General features: G+C 37.9%; 1 non-coding gene across 1 annotated transcript; it reads right to left on the bottom strand.

Moving 5' to 3' along the window:
• Window positions 1-6,552: 6,552 nt before the first annotated feature.
• LOC148789937 (small nucleolar RNA R71) lies at window positions 6,553-6,659 on the bottom strand. Its single transcript, XR_016079957.1, has one exon. It is a non-coding gene; the product is annotated as a small nucleolar RNA R71 (small nucleolar RNA).
• Between the last annotated feature and the right edge of the window lie 6,144 nt (window positions 6,660-12,803).

Below are 12,803 nucleotides of genomic sequence, written 5' to 3'. Positions count from 1 at the left end.
AGAAAGACAACTTTTCTGTTTTTGGTTTTGACAGATCCGGTCCGCATCAAAGACAAAACTAGGCCCGAAGTCGGATAAAGTTTGCAGCAAAGCCCATTTCACAGCTGAAGCCCAATTCGCAGAAGAGCCTTATAGTAGCCCAAGATATTAAAGCAGCCCAGCTCGAATTCAAGAGCCAAGAGTCCCAATCTCAAATGTAATCTCCATGAAAGAGAGTCCTATCATATTTAAATTTCAATTGTAATCCTAAAAAGATAAGAGATTGAGATTACTAGATAGGATAGGATAGAAGTAGATCAGATTAGGACTTTCTAATTTTAAAAGTTTATCTCCTAAAGGGAGTTGGAGAGAGCCCCTCCTCCTAAAGCTATATAAAGGGGGAGGGGGGGGGACCAGCTTTAGGAATTACTCAAGCATCCAAGAAATCATCAAGCAACTCAAGCTATCAAGAAGAGCAGTTTGGCCTACTGAGAAGCAGAGCATGGAGGGATCAAAATTCATGAGCAGCTAAGCTTTTATTTTCTGGTTCAAGGGGGAGGTTCGATTGTGTCATCGTGAGGTTCTGTATTTAATTCAAGTTCTTGCTTTTTAATTCAATTATTCATTGGTTCTTGTGCATTTTCTCATTGGATGTTAATGTTAATTAGTCTGACAAATTAATTAATGTTGATTTTTCTACTGTTATCCATGGTTCGGTGATCCGTAATTGTCACGAATAGTGGTACAAGTAGCAATTAGGTTAATATCTTTCTGGGTCAATTGTTCGTGACAGCCTTTGACCAATGTATTGACATGTTTTAACCTAAAGGGAATCGATGGAACAAGATTCGATAATTGCAGCTATTTCAATTATTGTTATTTTGGTTTAACTGTTTTCACAAAGCTTAATGCTATCACTAGTTGATATGGAACGCTATCGTACCCAATCGATTAGTGATAAGTGTTGATTGAATGCTGGGTTTGGTCAACTGATTTAGGAAAACACAAGGTTTATTATGGCTAACCTAATAAATCTAAGGTTAAATACTTGAATTTCAAGATTGCCGAAGTCTACCTATGATCGATGACCAATTGATCAATCCGAACCCTTGAATCAGAATTCGGTAAGACTGATTTGTCTTGTTTGTTCGTTGCTATTTGCTTTCTTATTCTTTTAGAATTTTTAATTATTTAATTTTCCCACTCCATTATATTATTCATTCAGCTGAGAGATTATTGTTTAGCTCCCTGTGGGATTCGACCTAGTACCACTTTTACTGCAAAAATTTTATTGTGGGACTAGCATTAATTTTGAGGGCTTCGACAACCCGTCACCGAACCATGCAAGGTGGTTGGGAGAAATTTTAAAAATTTCTTTCTCCCATCCGAGAATCCTATTCCCTGATTTAGAAAAACTGCACTTTTCAAGGTTCATTCTTGAAACAAACCGAACCAAATTTGAAACCAAGATTAGGGAGAGGAATACATGATACGAAATCCACGCAAAAAGCTCCTCCCAACATAGGTGTTTACACCCAAAGAGGGTACCAAATACTTCCTCCACTAAAGATGACACAGCTTAGGTTGAGGGAGGATCAACAAATGGTTCTTCAGCAAGAATCGAACAGGGTAATGAGCACAACTTCAAAATTGTTTCTTCCACCAAGAATTAATATCAAGATCGAATCTTGACCACTCCAAGAGGTGGAGATCGAATAGGGTAGGGTGGCAAGAGTAGAGAGGGAGAGAGTAGGAAGCAGTCAAATTGTAGATGTATATTCCAGTTCGCCCTCCTCCTTTATATAGACCTTAAAGAGTTAATCTCTTAATCTGATTAGGAGTTTCTTAATCCAAATCTTTATTTGGATCTAAACTCTTTAAGTGATAAGGATAATCCCTTATCTTATTTACAGATCAAGATCAACTACTCCTAATCAAATTAGAAGTTTCCTGATCCAAATCTCTATTTGGATCTGGACTCTTTAAGTTGATAAGAGTTATCCTCTTATCCTTATCTGCTAATCCATACCCAGATTTTCCCCTTATTTAATTAATCCAATTAACCTAGTTCGAAATGGGCTTTAGGCCCATTAATCTTTCAGGCTCACTTCCTTCTGATGCTACGTAGCTTGGCTCTCTTTATATGGCTTGGGACCATATCATTGATCTCCACATCAGCCACATGGGTTCAGCCTAGCCTCTGTTACAAGTCCTAGCCGAATTCATTGCTAAATATATTGAACCCCTGAGTCCATCACCAGGGACTCTTAATGGGCTCATTATTTACACTAAATGGTCCTTAGGTACAGCCATCTTATGAACGCCCAAGGACTGTGGGCAGATATGAAATTAACCCATCAGGTTTATTATCCCTAAATGATCTTACACTTAACCTCTTAGCCCTTAATGATCATACATTGTTTGACAAGAGAGGACATCTTCCTCGGCTACAAGGTACAGTGTTGCACTCTCTACTCACATGGATCCCGGGAATTAAATCCTTTTGCAAATAATTTGTGAAACTGTAACATATGTATATCTTTATATAAATATATTTTGCAAAACAAATTTCAAAAAGTTTGAAATCAACTGCCGACAGTTTAGGTTTCCGTTAGAGAGAGTGCATTCCCCAATCATTCACTTTGTCTAACAAAGGGGCTGGTCTTGTCACTATGATCACCCACTCTGGTGAATTCTCGGACTACCCCAACATACCCAGGTTTTGACCCCCTCTAAGGATCTCATTGATTGGCATATCAAAGACAGCCCAATCTGACACCTAGTACAGTACCATAATCGAGACTAGGGGTCAGGTGAAATATTCTAGTTTTGCCTATCTATCTCCAAGGTCTAGGGCAATACTGGAATTTTCTTTGGTTCAAGGTTTCAAGCAAACCCACACTGCATGTACCTGAAGTCTCACCCTGGTAGTTGAGACAAGCCACCCCAACCAACATGACGGCACATCAGTGTCAACCTTGGTAGGATAAATCTCCCCATATCTATCCAATGGCTGTGAAGATTCTAAACTAACACAAGTCTCATAAGTGTCCAGATTAAGGGTATTACATAGAAAAACACCAATATAACATGAATCAAATATGTATTTTATTCATTTACAATAAATGTCATAAGGTACATCAAACTGATTGGAGCTAAGGACATACACTGTCTAACAAAGGTCTTACACTAGTTCACTTCCACTGCACCAAGCTATGTAATTGGGGCAGCAATCTTACCTCTAGTTCTACCATTTCCTTCTTCCTCTTCACTATCAAAGGAGATGATTTCTACTTCCCCTCCCTCTCCTCAACTATAGGGGCAAGGACCTCCTTAGTGTTCCCCATTGTAACCCTAGCATCCTCCCTTGTCTCCCCAACATTTAACTCTAAGGCAACATCGCTATTAGCCTATTTTTCCATTGTGATCATGGAGCTTCTCAAATACGTTTACACTGGGAGTCTTTGTAGAAGGTGCTTTCTTCTTCAATACCCTTTTATTCCTTGGAGGGCTGCATTACACAATTAGAGCCTTCCTTTTTAAGGCATTTTTCTTTTCTAGGGAGCTACTACAATCATATGCTACAAGGGGATCTTCTTGCACCTTGTAAAGGGGAACTTGTAATTTGGATGACAGAAGGCATCCTCCCCTACTATTGTCAAGAACAGTGATCCTGTCAATTAATACTATAATTGTCTTGCAAGACTATTAGGCCTATAGGCCACAGATTTTAGCAGACCTATATTGTCCAATATATACAACACCCTAAGCCAACACGCGAAAACAACTACCTTCACATTTTCATTGTTATAGTTGGCCCAAAACTCTATCACCTTCCCACCCACCTCTATCATTCTCTTAATGCAGAGGTCTCGCATATTGTATATCCACATGATAGACATATGAGCAATGCACAAAGAATCCAATACTAGTAATACACTTCCTAATAGCTAACTTGTTAAATTTAAAAGTTCTCTTACAATTCATTTAGCACTTACCACAACTGGGCACCAAACTTTTCTCATTTTATCCCTTACCATTAGTTTTTGTAATAGCTGCGATAAAAGGCTTAAAAGAACAGGGAGTTGTTGCAACTTTTGAACCTCTTACATACATACATAAAAATGGAAAGTCTACATATGTAAGAGTTAGCCTTCTCCAAATTAGCATTATCAATTGATGAACAGTGTCATCCATTTGATCACATAAATATCCTAAAAACATTGACAAAAACAACTTTTATCCTAATAAATCTAAAATCCTAGTGAGAAGTAACGCTTCTATTATACCATAGTCAAGGCGACCCAAAAAGACAAAATGCAATAAGAAGTACAAAATAAAGAGTACAAGTTGTTTCTACTCTCTAGATTTGATGAGAATGAAAAATATCATATTTTTCTCCCTTAATATTTAGTCTTTTATACTTATTTGATGCCCAAATGCACTCATTATTCTTATATTCTGATTTAGGGCACAAATGGAGGCGTTAAGTGAAAAACAAGGCTAATCGGGTAATTCTGCATAGTTTCAGCACCGCGTCATAATTTGGGCATAACTCATTCATCTGAACTCTGATTGAAATGATTCAAGATGTGTTGGAACGACAAGAAAAAGCTCTACAACTTTCATGTTTTGCGTTTTGATATATACTGACTGAATTGAGGTCGAAATCGGGCCCAAAATAGCTGCAACCACACTGCTGACGTGCTGAAAACGTTCCTTAACCTGCAAGTTTTCATGCGCGAAATCACCACTCTCCCACTTACATTAGAACTTTGTTTTATCTTATCTTTGATATTTTTCTTGATAAGTCAGACTTGGAGACTGTTATCTAGAGAAATTTTAGGAGATTTTGTAGGCTTCTCTTGGGGGAAGTAGAGAAAAAGAAAAGAAGAGGAAAAACAAGAGAAAAGACAATCAGACCTAGGCCTGCCGCACCTCCCTTCTCTTCTCTTCTCCCTTCTCTGATCTTTCTTGAGTTTTCACCATGACAATGCGTGGGTAAATTTGGATACTTGGTCGAAGGAAACAGAAGCCTCAGAATCAACAAAACTGTGAGATCTAATTTGATTTTTATTGTTTGATTTATACTTTGAATATCAACTATTTTTCTATATTCATGTTTATGCTTGTTTTGTTTGATTGCTAGGAGACCTATTAGTTTATTATTCATTGCAATCTACTACTAGGTTAGATATCAGATCCATAATTGTTTGATCCCTCTAATCTGTGAAGCAACTTGGGTTTAATGATTTGTTGCGTCAGAAATTGTTAGATTTTAGGAAGAACACTCGACCGAATTAAATGCAACCGCTTGTGCTTGTGTTGTTTAACTTCATCGATCTCTAATGCTTAAGGCTACTGTTGGATTAAATCTTTAACGCTTTTTTAGGGGTTATTCAGTAGTAAGGGTTAAGAGGATTGCTTGTTTTCCGATTAACTGATATTAGGGAGATGCAAGAAAATAATTCCTATGATGAATATTCAAAGTCTGAATTGATTTATCTTTGCATCGATGAACAGTAGTGAAATTTTGATGGTGGATGTTAACTTAGACCAAGACTCATTCTTTTGATTAATTTCAATACTCTGAATTGCATTGTTTCTCATTTGATTTTTGTTCTTTTTAATTCTGATTTTCTTTCTTTTTAATTCTGGTTCATTACATACAACCCCCCCCCCCTCCATCTTTGTTCACGTAGCACACAAACTAGGTTAGATACTCTCTATGGGAACGATCCTTACTCACACTACTGCATTTATTTTTAGGAGTATAGGTTTTATTTTTGGGTGCCTACGACAGCACGCCAAATTTTGGCGCCATTGCTGGGGAGTTTTTCTAATCGGTTTTTGTGCTTCTTGTGTTCATTGTTTCGTTCTTGAACTTTTTGAAAAAAAAAAATATATAGATCACTTTGATTGTTTGTGTTTTAGCATAGAATATTTTTTGTTTTATTTATTTATTTATTTATTTTCATCATTCTAGATTTTTTTTATGGTATGTCGTTCATGGGTTATTAGGGTTCCCTTGATTTATGCATGTAACTCGATTCTCTAAGCAAGGTGATTTGCAGTACAATCCAGAAATAGAGAGAACTTTGCACAGGTTAAGGAGAGAAGCTCGGAGTCATTCTGAAGAGAACGATCCAGCTCTTGATTCCCTATTTGTTAGCGGTTCTGATTTGACAGAGGAGGACATCATGGCTAGAAACCAAACTTTGAAAGAGCTTGCCGCACCTGATCTGAATCAACAACCCTTATGCATAACTATTCCTTCTTTAGATGTTGATGCTACTTTTGAATAGAAATCTGGACTGATACATCTCTTGCCCACTTTTCATGGTCTTGCAGGTGAGGATCCCTCACAAGCATTTGAAGGAGCTGCATGTGGTATGCACGAGTATGAAACCCACGGGGGTGACTGAAGAACAAATTAAACTAAGAGCCTTTCCGTTTTCTCTGAAGAATTCAGCTAAGGATTGGCTCTATTATCTACCCTTCGGGAGTATTACCACATGGAATGGGATGAAGAGGCTATTCTTAGAGAAGTACTTCCCAGCTTCAAGGGCGGCCAACATTAGGTAAGAAATTTGTAGTGTAAGGCAATACAACGGGGAGTCCTTACATGAATACTGGGAACGTTTTAAAAAGTTATGTGATAGCTGCCCCCATCATCAAATCAGTGAGCAGCTACTCATCTAGTATTTCTATGAGGGTCTTCAACCCACTGATAGGAGCATGATTGATGCTGCTAGTGGAGGAGCTTTAGTAGATAAAACTCCTGAAGCCGCGAGAAACTTGATTGCAAATATGGCGGCCAATTCTCAACAATTCGGCTATAGGCTTGACCCTCCATCAAAGCATGCTAATGAGGTAAATATCTCTTCCCTTGAACAACAAATTGCGAGTCTAACTTCTCTTGTTCGTCAAATGGTTATAGGTAATATGCAAACGGTGAAGGCTTGTGGGATATGTTCAGTAGTAGGGCATCCAACCAATATGTGCCCAACTCTTCAAGAGGATCCCATTGAGCAAGTGAATGCGGCAGGTGGTTTTCCGGGGCAACCGTAGAGGAAGTATGATCCCTATTCGAGCACATATAATTCGGGATGGAGGGATCATCCCAATCTTAGCTATGGGAATCCACAAAACCGTCCGACTTTCCAGCAATATCAACCGCACCCCCCTAGACAACAGCCAACCCAAACATCCAATTCTAGTATGTCTTTAGAGGATATTGTTAAATCTCTTGCCACTAACACCTTGCAATTTCAGCAGGAGACGAGGGCCAGTATCCAACATTTGGGCAATCAGATGGGCCAGATGGCAACCGCAATTAGTCGGTTAGAGACGCAAGGTTCGGGGAAATTACCCTCTCAAATGGTTGTGAATCCAAAAGAAAATGCAAGTGTAATCGTTTTGAGAAGTGGTAAGGAGGTTGAGGCTCCAACGAGAGCAGCCCCTGCATCATCGAAGCAAGAAAAGGAGGACATCATTCCCAATGACGATGAAGTACCCAAGCGTAAGTTTCCGCCTCTTTCTGATTATAAACTGGTACCTCCTTTTCCTCATGCTTTAGCAGGATCTAGAAAAGATGAGCAGTTTAAAGATTTTTATGAGACTTTTCGTAGATACAAGGTAAATATTCCCCTTTTAGATGCTATTAAACAAGTGCCTCGTTATGCTAAATTCCTAAAAGAATTGTGTATACATAAGAGGAAACAAAAACTGAAAGGATGTGAGAAGGTGAGAGTAGGGGAGAATGTTTCTGCAGTTATTCAAAGAAAACTCCCTACAAAGTGCAAAGATCCAGGTATATTCACTATCCCATGTATGATAGGTAACACTAGAATAAAGAAGGCCACGTTAGACTTAGGAGCTTCTATCAATGTGATGCCATATTCTATATATGCTTCTTTGAAACTTGGACCTTTGAATAAAACTGGTGTTGTGATTCAATTGGCTGATAGATCTAATGCCTATCCTAAGGGTGTAGTTGAGGATGTTCTTGTGAAAGTTAATGATTTGGTTTTCCCTACTGATTTCTACGTGCTTGATATGGATAATGGTGACCAAACCACTCCTATTCTGCTAGGAAGACCATTCTTAAAGACATCCAAGACTAAGATACATGTTCATAGTGGCACACTCACCATGGAATTTGATGGTGAAATTGTTAAGTTTAATATTTATGATGCCATGAAATATCCTACTGATGATAATCCTATTTGTTCTGTTGATGTGATTGATTCTTTGGCACAGGAAGTCTTTGAACTTGATGGGAAGGATGGATTAGAAATTTCCATTAGTAAGCATCTTGAGAAAGAGGAGTCAACGTTGAATGCAGATTTGCAGGAAACTGTTGCAGCATTGAATGATTCTCCAGAGTTACAACACATAGGTAATGTTCCTTATATTATGTTGCTGATTTCTGACAGGAGACCTTTACCCTCTATTTTGCAGGCCCCTATTCCAGAGTTGAAGCCTCTCCCCAGTCACCTCAAGTATGTATTCCAGAGTTGCAGGCCCCTTATATTATGTTGCTAATTTCCATTAGAAATTAAATGTTGTAACCCGCAAGGACCACTTCCCTTTACCTTTTATTGATGAAATGCTTGAAAGGTTAGCTAGTCATTCTTACTATTGTTTCCTTGATGGCTATACAGGGTATTTCCAGATTGCAATTGCTCTAGAAGATCAGGAAAAGACAACTTTCACATGCCCATTCGGGACTTTGCATACCATCGCATGCCCTTTGGCCTTTGCAACGCCCCAGCCACTTTTCAAAGGTGTATGATCAGCATATTTTCAGATTACATTGAGAATATCATAGAAGTCTTTATGGATGATTTCACAGTTTATGGAGACTCCTTTGGTAACTGTTTGCATAACCTTACACTTGTCCTTCAAAGATGCATAGAAACTAACATTGTGCTGAATTCTAAAAAATGTCATTTCATGGTTGAACAAAGTATAGTTTTGGGTCATGTTGTTTCATCTAGGGGAATTGAGGTAGATAAATCTAAAGTTAATATTATTCGTTCTTTACCTTATCCCACTAGTGTGCGGGAAGTTCGTTCTTTCCTTGGACATGCAGGTTTTTACAGGAGATTCATCAAAGACTTCTCCAAAACAGCATTACCCCTATGCAGGTTGCTACAAAAGGATGTGGCTTTTGAGTTTGATGAGGCGAGTAAAAAAGCCTTCGATAGGCTGAAAGAACTATTGACCTCTACCCCAATCATCTAGCCTCCTGACTGGAACGTTCCCTTCGAGATTATGTGCGACGCAAGTGATCATGTAGTAGGCGCCGTTTTGGGTCAAAGAATTGGAAAAGCATCTCATGCCATTTATTATGCTTTGAGAACTTTGAATGATGCTCAAAAAAATTACTCCACCACTGAAAAGGAGATTTTAGCTGTTGTTTTTGCTTTAGAAAAGTTTCAATCTTATTTTCTTGGTACTAAAGTCATTGTTTATTCTGATCATGTAGCTTTTCGTTATTTGATGATGAAGAAAGAGGCAAAACCAAGATTGATAAGGTGGATACTTCTCTTGAGTGAATTTGATTTGGAGATCAAAGACAAAAAGGGTGCAGAAAATCATGTCGCAGATCATTTGAGTCATTTGGTTCATGTGGAGGATGAACTTCCTCTACAAGAGACGTTCCCTGATGAGCAATTGTTCTCAGCAAATGAGACATCACCTTGGTATGCGAACATTGTGAATTATTTGGTTACTAATGTGTTGCCACCTGGTTTGTCTAAAGCTCAAAGAGATAAGATCAAAAGTAATGCCAAATACTATGTGTGGGATGACCCATACTTATGGAAGCATAGTGCAGATCAAGTGATAAGAATGTGTGTACCTAAAAATGAGATTGTTTCTATCCTGACCTTCTATCATTCTTATGCTTGTGGAGGTCACTTTGGAGCCAAGAGGACAACGAGAAAAGTGCTGGAATGTGGTTTCTATTGGCCGAGGTTATTCCAAGACTCGTACTTTTTCCGTAAGTCCTGCGATCATTATCAAAAGGCATGTAATATATCCCAAAGGAATGAGATGCCACAAACCCCCATGATGTTTTGTGAAATTTTTGATGTTTGGGGCATCGATTTCATGGGACCTTTCCTTGTATCATTCGGCTATGTTTATATTTTACTTGTTGTCAATTATGTCTCGAAATGGGTGGAAGCCAAAGCCACCAGGACTGACGATTCTATGGTTGTTATAGGTTTTATCAAATCTAACATCTTCTCCAGGTTTGGAATTCCAAGAGCCCTAATAAGTGATCGAGGCACTCACTTTTGCAATCGAACTATGGAGGCTTTGCTGCGACAATACCATGTGACCCACAAAGTGTCAACTGCATACCATCCGCAAACTAGTGGACAAGCGAAAGTGTCAAATCGAGAGATCAAGTCCATCCTTGAAAGGATGGTCAATCCAAGTAGAAAAGATTGGAGTTTGCGATTGGATGATGCTTTGTGGGCATATAAGACTGCATACAAGACATCCATTGGTATGTCGCCTTATTGGTTGGTGTTTGGGAAACCATGCCACCTTCCAGTCAAGCTAGAACACAAGGCTCATTGGGCTATCAAGAGTCTCAACATGAAGATGGATGAAAGTTGAGAACACCAGAAGTTGCAACTACAAGAGCTGGAGGAGATTCAAAATGATGCCTATGAGAGTGCAAGAATTTACAAGGAAAAGATGAAAGATTTTCATGACAAAATAATCTCTTGGAAGGAGTTTAAAGTTGGTCAAAAAGTCCTTCTTTACCATTCACGGCTTCGTCTGTTTCCAGGTAAGTTGCATTCTTGTTGGATTGGACCCTTTGTTGTTACTAATGTTTTTCCTCATGGTGTAGTTGAAATTCAAAGTCTAGCAACCTCCAAAGCGTTCAAGGTGAATGGCCATAGACTCAAACATTTCCACAAAGGCTTCCAAGTAGAGAATGTGGAACAATTGGACCTTGAGGATCCGATTTATGCTAATTGAAAAAGGGATGTTCATTTTTTCTTTCTCTTCTTATTTTCGCATTTACGTTTGAGCTATTTCTACCTTTTCTTTGCATTTTACCTTACATTGGGGACAATGTAAGTTTTAAGTGTTGGGGAGGGGATTTAGGTTGTGTTTTAACTCTGCAATTTTTTTTTTGTTTTAATTCTGCATTTTTTTAAAAAAAAAAAAAAGTTTTGCTCTTTATTTTTGTGGTTTTCAACGATTTTTTTTAGGTTGTGTATGCCATGAGCAAGATTCAATTAAGCATGAAAAGCTCATAACATGATTGGATAAGTAATCTTCCAACTTAGAATAAATTAGTTTAGTTATTTTCCTTGAGAATGATAGTGACTAAATTTAGTAGACAAAAGCTGGTGAGATTTTGAGCCTTTGGACTGACACATCCACATCAGTCCCACTATTTTCTTTCATGTGAGATATTCTTCCATGGATTTGTTTCTCTAGAACTTTCCTTGGTTCTCTTCAAGATCACATTGACATAAGCATGCATGAACATGATTAAGGCCCTTTTTGTTATAAGCTACATAATCCAAATAGCCTACATTGTGATAAATTATCCCCTTTGTTGAACCCCTTTGAGCTTTATTGACCTTTGTCGTTCATTGCAAACCCATGTTACAAGCTTTAAACCCGAGAAAAAAAAATAATACCCTTACCCAAGCCGTAGACTTAGTGGAGCATTACTCATCATTATGATATGTATGGATGTGCAAGTTTCAAGTGTGGGGGTGTTTGGATTCATTGTATGGTTGTGAATGGTGAAATGGAACATGTTTTCATTCTCAATTTGTGAGTTCCAATGATTGATATGCTTTGAAAAAAAAAACAGAAAAAAGAAAAAGAAAAAAAAACAGAAAAAAGAAAAAGAAAAAAAAAAGAGAAAGAAAGAAAAAAGAAAAAAGAAAAAAAAAGTAAAGATGAAAGGAAGGAATTGAGGAAATTGCTTTTGATATTACAAACTATCCATGCCCCTCCTAAAATTCCAAGAAAAAGGGGACTGCTTATACATACAAATGTGGAAGCTGTTGTGAAGAATTGTTTCCTACTACGAACAAAAAGTGTTCCTTTGAATAATCTCTTTTCCAATGCAGGAGTTTTACATGCTTTAAATGCATTAAAGCAAAATCGAAGAAGTTGTTGAATGGAGTGATTGGTTTGACATGTCTTATACTTTCGAGCTTTAGATGATTCAGTTTTGCTCCACTAGTTTCAATGGCTTTTCAGCTACATTCCCAAATATTTCCCACCTTAATCCTAAGCCCTATTACAACCCTTGAAAAGTTCTTTTGATTTGTGTTATGCATGTGATCCCAGTGGTGGAAAATGAGAAGATATGCAAGCATATGGTAGATCATTTTCATTGGAATGAATTTGAGTGAAACACTTACCCTTCAAACATGAGAGTTGAGTGTTTATTTCCATGAGGATCTACTATTTAGTTTATTCCATCTTTGAGTGAAAATGCTAAGTAATTGAAAGTTGTTAAGAATGTTTGTCCTTGATGTGTTATGAGTATTGAAGAGCCTGATTGTTCTCTGTTGATGGCATTGTAACCTTGGTGTTTTTGGGAAAGTGAATTTGAGTTTTGCCCGAGGACGAGCAAAAGCTAAGTGTGGGGGGATTTGATGAGAATGAAAAATATCATATTTTTCTCCCTTAATATTTAGTCTTTTATACTTATTTGATGTCCAAATGCACTCATTATTCTTATATTTTGATTTAGGCACAAATGGAGGCGTTAAGTGAAAAACAAGGCATATCGGGTAATTCTGGGCAGTTTCGGCACCACGTCGTAA

The sequence above is a fragment of the Nelumbo nucifera genome, chromosome 8 (genome assembly GCF_055504915.1).
Source record: "Nelumbo nucifera cultivar China Antique chromosome 8, China Antique-T2T, whole genome shotgun sequence".
Taxonomy (NCBI): domain Eukaryota; kingdom Viridiplantae; phylum Streptophyta; class Magnoliopsida; order Proteales; family Nelumbonaceae; genus Nelumbo; species Nelumbo nucifera.
This window is presented reverse-complemented; position numbering and strand designations above follow the sequence as displayed.